The sequence below is a fragment of the Aplysia californica genome, unplaced genomic scaffold, assembly GCF_000002075.1.
Source record: "Aplysia californica isolate F4 #8 unplaced genomic scaffold, AplCal3.0 scaffold00459, whole genome shotgun sequence".
NCBI classification, from domain to species: domain Eukaryota; kingdom Metazoa; phylum Mollusca; class Gastropoda; order Aplysiida; family Aplysiidae; genus Aplysia; species Aplysia californica.
In genome coordinates, this window is record NW_004797729.1 from 515,695 (window position 1) to 523,194 (window position 7,500).

Consider the following 7,500-nt stretch of genomic DNA (forward strand, 5'->3'; position numbering starts at 1 on the left):
AGAGAGAGAAGGAGGGGGGGAGGGAGGGGGGTAAAAAAAGAGGAGAGGGGAAAGAGATATATAATAAATTATCACAAACATGAAGAAGGATAATATACTGGTAAAGTCATCAATTTGATATTAAGCCATGATTATTTCTTATTGAGATTTAGTTGATTAAGCAAGCTCCACTTGTTCGTCATGATATTATGTCTACATAATTTATAGCATGTGAATTCGTCTTTCAAGCAATAATATTTTCGTATTACTAAACATTATTGAAAGTACATTTGAGTCTTTCTTATTGTTTCCATGAGTAAAGCGCAAACCTACATTTGCATGGATATGTACAACAGAATTATCATTATTATCATTATTATTATAATTGTTGTTATTATCACATTGCTATTATTATTGTGATTACTATTATAACCATCATCCTCATTATTCAGGTACCGTCTGGGCTGGACTTCGGGTCCCAAAAGCATCATTGACAAGATCTGCTACAACATTCAGTACTCCACGTTACATGCCAACATCTTCTCACAGGTACTATCAGATGTAAAACATATTGTTTTTCTCAACACGGTGGAATCAGGCGCTCATTAATTTTAGGGCATGTGAAGTTGTTGGTACCATCTCAATGCCAATTTATTTGCCTTGCTTCCAAAGGAATGAATATCCTTTTATCTTGAATAGAGCTCAAGATATCTTCGATCGAAGAAAGTGAGTTTGCCTGATTTCAGCGGTAAAATTATCGAGAAAATGGCCGTCAAGGTTTGGTAACTCTAATATCTAAAGAGTCTTTGAAAACTGGAAAATGACATATTTTGTGCCTTTAATCAATGTTTTTCTGTAAAATTCAAATGGAAATGTGTTTTTATATGGACATAAAAGAGGTTAAGCCTAAAATTCTCCAACAAATTCGACTGATTTCACCGAATGATAAAGGTCGTCACCCTTTTGGACTTTCAACGGTTAGAATGTGGGTTCGAATCCCGCTAGGGTTTCGACGTTGTGTCCTTGGGAAAGGCACTTCATATAAAATTTCCGAACTTCTCACGGGTGGGAAAGGGTGTCCAGCTACAGGCACCGAATTATAAATTTGACAGGTTGTTAGTGTTTAAGCTCGTGCAACAAGCAGCTTGCGCTGGACTATGTTTACCAGGAAACCGCGAATGTTTCTGAGTATTCTACAGTCTGCTGGAGGTAATGATTAGTACTATGTAGTTGCAAAGCACGTTAAGCATGTTGTAGACAGTGGATAATACTATGAGTAATATGAATACAATTTGTTGTTTTAGTTATTGTAATTATTGTAATTATTGTTATTATTATTATTATTATTATTATTATTATTATTATTATTATTATTATTATTATTATTTTTATTTTATTAAATTATTATTACTATTACTTTATCATTATTGTTATTGTTGTTGTTATTATTATTATTATTATTATTATTATTATTATTATTATTATTATGTTTATTATTATTATTATTATGTTTATTATTATTATCATAATTACTATTATTACAATTATTTCTCTAGTAGTAGTAGTAGTAGTAGTAGTAGTAGTAGTAGTAGTAGTAGTAGTAGTAGTAGTAGTAGTAGTAGAATTAGTAGTAGTAGTAATATTGTTTTTACTATTATCAATATTATATTACTATTATTATTTTTTTCAAATTATCATTATTAATATTATTATTATTATCATTATTATTATTATTATTATTATTATTATTATTATTATTATTATTATTATTATTATTATTATTATTATTTTTGTTGTTGTTGCTGTTGTTATCATTATCATTATCATCATCATCATCATCATCATCATCATCACAACATCATCATCATCATCATCATCATCATCATCTTCATCATCATCATCATCATCATCACCATCATCATCATCATCATCATCATCATCATCATCAGAGCTTCCCCAAATGGCGTGATAAATGATCTAGACGAAAGGAAAGCTTGGAGTTTTATCATGTCTCTAAATGGATCAGCAGATACGAACTCTCCCAACGAAGTACCGAAACACAACGGGAAAAGGATAACATCAGCAAAGAAGAAAGCTGAGCTTTTTGCCCAGCTCTACGCAAAAATCAGTAAGCTCCAATTTACCAAAGAGGAGCGCAGAAGAAACGAACTCCGATTGAAGCGCCTACTGTATGACGATGCGAAGATGAACAGCAATCATACCCAGACTTCATTATGAAAGAGGTGGAGCGTGCCATAACACAAATGAAGAGAAGAAGTGCTCCAGGACCTGATGATATACCAACATCTTTCCTAAAAGAGCTTGGCCCACTCGCATTGAAAGAATTGCTCAGCATATGTTATCTGTCGCTTAACCAAGCAGCGTGCCCACAAGACTGGCGTAAGGCACTTATCATTCCTCTCTTGAAAGCTGGTAAGTCACCTAGTGATATGACATCCTTTCGACCCATTAGTTTGACATCCTGTGTCGTGAAAGTTATAGAAAGGATGCACGCTGAAAGAATCTACTACCTGTCAGAGAAGAATGAATGGATTGCAGATATTCAGGCAGGCTTTCGCCAAGGTCATAGCAGCACGGACCAGATCATCAGAATCTGTCAAGGAATTGAGCATGGTTTTCAACAAAAGCCAACAATCTATCGATCAGTCCTAGTCCTGCTGGACTACTCCAAGGCATATGATACGGTTTGGCGTGAAAGACTATTACTGTCAATGGCTGACAAGGGAGTTCTGTTGCGTGCAATCAGATGGATCCATGGTTTCCTGAGAAACAGACAAGCCCGTGTTCGCCTGAATGGAGAAACAAGCAAGAGCCTGAATTTCAAGCAAGGGCTTCCCCAAGGACCTGAGCTATCACCGCTGCTGTTTATTTTCTTCATAAACAACCTGGCAGAATCCCTCCCAAACCCTGACTCACAACAACTAACCTCCGCCAAGCTGATCTACTCAATGTTCGCTGATGACTGCACAATACTGGCCAGTCACGCAAAGAGAGCAAAGGCAAATGAAACGACACAGTTGATTGTGGATATGGTTGTGAAATGGAGCAATGAATGGAAGCTTACCTTGAATGCAACCAATAGTGAAGTGTGCTTCTTCTCAACATGGGTGAAGGAGGCAACGTGGCAACTAATTATTCAGATCGAAGGGAAAAAGATACCATTCAACCCCACTCCACGTCTGCTGGGCGTCTACCTGGATAGACAGCTAACCTTCAACAAGCACATTGAGGAGGTGTCCAAAAGTGCAACCTCTAAAATGAAGGTTAGCGGTGCTGTCAGCAACTCAAAATGGGGCTGGGGTAAGGAGTCGCTCAAGAAAATATATCAGATGTTTGTGAAAAGTAAGTTGGATTATGCTGCCCCAGCGTGGCAGCCTTGGCTGAGTGAGACTAGTGCAAAGGCCCTGAACAGAATACAAAACAAAGCCCTCCGACTTGTATCAGGTCAGCTGAAAACAACGCCAACAGAAGTGCTGCGCTATGAGACCAGAACTGAACACTACACCACCTATACAAAAAGAACATGCCTCAAATCTATAGAGATGGCTAAGAGATTACCAGACAACCATCCTAGAAAGAAAGCCCTTGATCAAGAAGTCAAGCCTAAAAACCGCAGGAAAAGGTGGTTTCGGATAAGCACCGATCTAGCAGACCACCTCCCCCCTGAAGCAGAGAATCGATGGACGATCAATCTGGAGAGAGCTTGTCCATGGGAGACCCATGGCGAAATTGAAATTCGGACAGTACTGAAAGGAGTAAAAGGAAAAGGTGATGATCCTGTAAAGTCATGTGAAGCAGCTGAGGATGTGATCAAAGAGGTTGGTGCGGATGTGACAATTTTCACCGATGGATCTGCAGTCGCAGGATACCGCGAAGGTGGAGCAGCAGCAGTAGTGATAATAAATGATGAACCACCACGAACATAAATTATTAAAACTAAAGGTGCATTCCTTACATCATCTTATGACGAGGAATGCCAGGCAATGATGTCTGCTGCTCAATGGATTGCCGACAATTGTCCCAGTAGGACCAATGTGCTGATCTTGACTGACAGTCAGTCCCTCTGCAAGGGGCTGCTAGGCAACAGCTCGGACATGAATGCTTTGCGCTGCAAGCTCTGTGAAGCCAGAGCCACAATAAAAAGTCAGTGGATTCCAAGCCATGTTGGAATAGAACGAAATGAGGCAGCAGACCAAGCTGCTAATGAAGCCAGAGAGATCAAAGGAGACAGACGACCAACGACACACAGAGGAGTCTTTCCAATAATCAAGAGAGAAATCAAAGACCCACCATGTAGAACTAAGTACCAGCACCTGGAAGATGTGTATTCTGGGTACTCCTATAAGCGGGAACAAAAATCTATCACATGTCGCTGGGACCAGGGTGAGCTAGCGAGACTGCGGTCGGACCATCATTGGAGTTTAAGATGGTATAAGAACTTTGTAATGAGGAGCTCAGCCCATGTTGCCGAAGATGCAGCCATGAAAAGGAGGAAATCAAACATATGTTTGAATGTCTAGGAACAATGGCAATTCCAATGGAGTTATTTGGACGAGTGGAGGTGCCGCTAAGCATAATATTGACAATGGAGCCGAAAAAGAGCCTCGCTCTCGCTCGAAGATTTCTTCGTGAAGTCTGTCAGGCTCATTAAGGAAACCAAAAAAAAATCATCATCATCATCATCATCATCATCATCATTATTATTATTATTATTATTATCATCATACTCATTATTATCAGTATTATTTTTCTGATAATTATTTTTTTTATTATCATTATTGTAGCTATTAGTATAACTATTACTGTTTATTATTATTACTATTTTTATTAAAAATTTTATTTTTATTATTATTAGTAGTATTATTATTATCAAGGATACGTTTTTCAGTTCTACACAACATAGTTCAAGTTCTTATTAATTTTGAAAGATAATATTAAATTATAATCTATTTACCCCCCCTCCCCCCAGGTGGTACTGTATCAACTGTTGAGCCACTGGGGTCATGAGACCTTCCTGAAGCAGATGGGGCAGGTTGCCGAGATGTACAAGAAGCGGGCTATGATAATGAAAGAAGCAGCACAGAAACACCTCACTGGTAAGAGCTCGGCGCGTGCACACACATACACATGCGCGCACGCACGCACACACACACACACACACACACACACACACACACACACACACAAACATACACACACACACACATATCTATATATACACACACACCGCCCACGTAGTGTGTATGTTTGTGTGAGTATGGAGGGGGGGGGGGTGTAGGTGTGTTTTCTGGGGAGAGAGAACTAGACTTATGGGAAGTAGGGCTGCTTAGAAATGAAATATGTCTGAGAATTGAATGTATTATAATATGAGATAAATGACCAAAAAAAACAAACAAAAACAAAACTCAAACCAACCCACAACCTAAATCACAGTTTATTGATCCCTGTGAGAAAAGTAGGTTAAAATGGCAAACATTTTATGTGATACATACTTATGCATAATATTCATACACATCTTAACTCACATATTTCCGTTAAAAGTACGCCATATACACAGAATTACGCCAAAGCAGACAACAAACACCGCCTTTGCTTGTTGCCAGTGTGCAACTCCTTGTTTTGGTTGGTTTTATTTATTCAGGGTAATCGAGTCTTGGTCAAGGACACACCCCAGTCACCATCCATCTAAATGCCATGTCACCAACACTTGCTTGACATTTTTACGAGTTGGGAACTCAATAACCACTAAGCCACATATTTATATAATATGTTTCTTTTTTCTTTTTTTTTAACTTTCTATAGGGCTTTGCACGTGGACCACACCTCAAGGCGGCCTGTTCTTCTGGTTCAAAGTGGCTGATATGGACATTACCTCTGACTTTATAAACATTCTCAGAGACAGAGGCTTGTCTGTAATGGCTGGTCATTATTTTTTCCATGGAGGAGGAAAAAGTTCTGGGATCCGAGCCTCCTACTCAAATGTCCCAGAGGAGGATATTGAGAAGGTCAGAATCTTGCACGGGTGTGTGTGTGTGTGTGTGTGTGTGTGTGTGTGTGTGTGTGTGTGTGTGTGTGTGTTAGTGTTTATGCGTGCGTTTCTTTATGTGCGTGTGCTTGTGCGTAGCTTTTTAAAAGTCAATTCTCAAAACTGACTTTCCGTCTACACAGGGGACGTAACTACTGACTTTCCGTCTACACAGGGGACGTAACTACCTTTTAGTTCGAAGTTTTTTGTTAAACTTTCATACAGTTTATGTGACTCTTGTGTGGAGTAAGAATTAGTCCTATACCAGTTAATTTACTTTAAGACAAGTGTATATTCATTGGCAGAGGTGAACTATGAAATGTGTATATCATACGTAAAACGTTTATAAGATAAGATAAGATAAGATAAGATAAGATACATCTTTATTGTCCAGATCCTGGCACATTGGTTTGGTGTTACACCACGAGTACACACACACACACACACACACACACACACACACACACACGCGCGCGCGCACACACACACACACACACGCACTCACACACACACACAGATACACACACACACACACATATACAAACACACACACGTACACACGTGCACACACATACACACACAAGTAGGCTTACAATCACATGCATAATATAAATGAGCAGGGATTTATTGCAGGGATTCAAGTGTCTTGCAGATGTGATTCGAGAGCAGAAAGGTGTTGAGTCATGAAATATACAGGACTCAAGAGGTGGCCAAAAGTGATGAAACTGAGAGCCAAAAGGACAAAAGGTCAAGAGCGCAGAGGTCAAAGCACGTCTGTTTTTCTGTATGCAGTTATTGTTTCAGAAGATGAACTTCAGTTTCTTTTATTATGACATGTTGACTCTTTGAATTCGTTCATTGTAAACAGAAGAATATTAAACATGTATAGGCTACTGATCAGATTTGATTTTGTTTTTTCTTGTCCAACATTGTGTGTTTCAAAATTGTAATCCTATTAATGTAGCTTTGGGAATCTTGGTTTCTGTAAAAAAAAATACTATTTTATCTTTACGCGATCGTTATAATTGCGTACATTTTTCAAAGTGCATGTCCACGTCTTCCGAAATCGACTTTTGGATTACTGGAACTAATTGCTTAACTATAATACTGTTTCTATGAATACATAAGCTAGTGTTACTGTGTGGTTTTACTCTAACTAAACCATTTTGTTTTAGGAGGCAGGGTGGCTTTATGGGGCTGTGTCTGTTTCAAACTCTGCGACAGTCTTTTCAATAACATATGACGATTAAATTTAGGTGGCTATGGCGACCACCCATACTGGTACTGGTAGTAACTTTAATTTAGTTTGCATCTTTGTTATTTCTAATCTTGCGAATAATGAGTTCTCAGTGAGGAAAAAAATCAATGTTCTTGGCAGGGGAGACAAGTGATACATATCACAATTTTAATAAACAATATATCCGGTTGCTTCCCCTCGAATTGCGACGAGATGGCATAATGGCATGATTAAGACC

General features: G+C 38.6%; 1 long non-coding RNA gene across 1 annotated transcript; it reads left to right on the top strand.

Moving 5' to 3' along the window:
- The first annotated feature begins 5,810 nt into the window (after nucleotides 1-5,810).
- On the top strand, nucleotides 5,811-6,925 carry LOC118478278. Its single transcript, XR_004858933.1, has 2 exons — nucleotides 5,811-6,005; nucleotides 6,659-6,925. It is a non-coding gene; the product is annotated as an uncharacterized LOC118478278 (long non-coding RNA).
- Nucleotides 6,926-7,500: the final 575 nt, after the last annotated feature.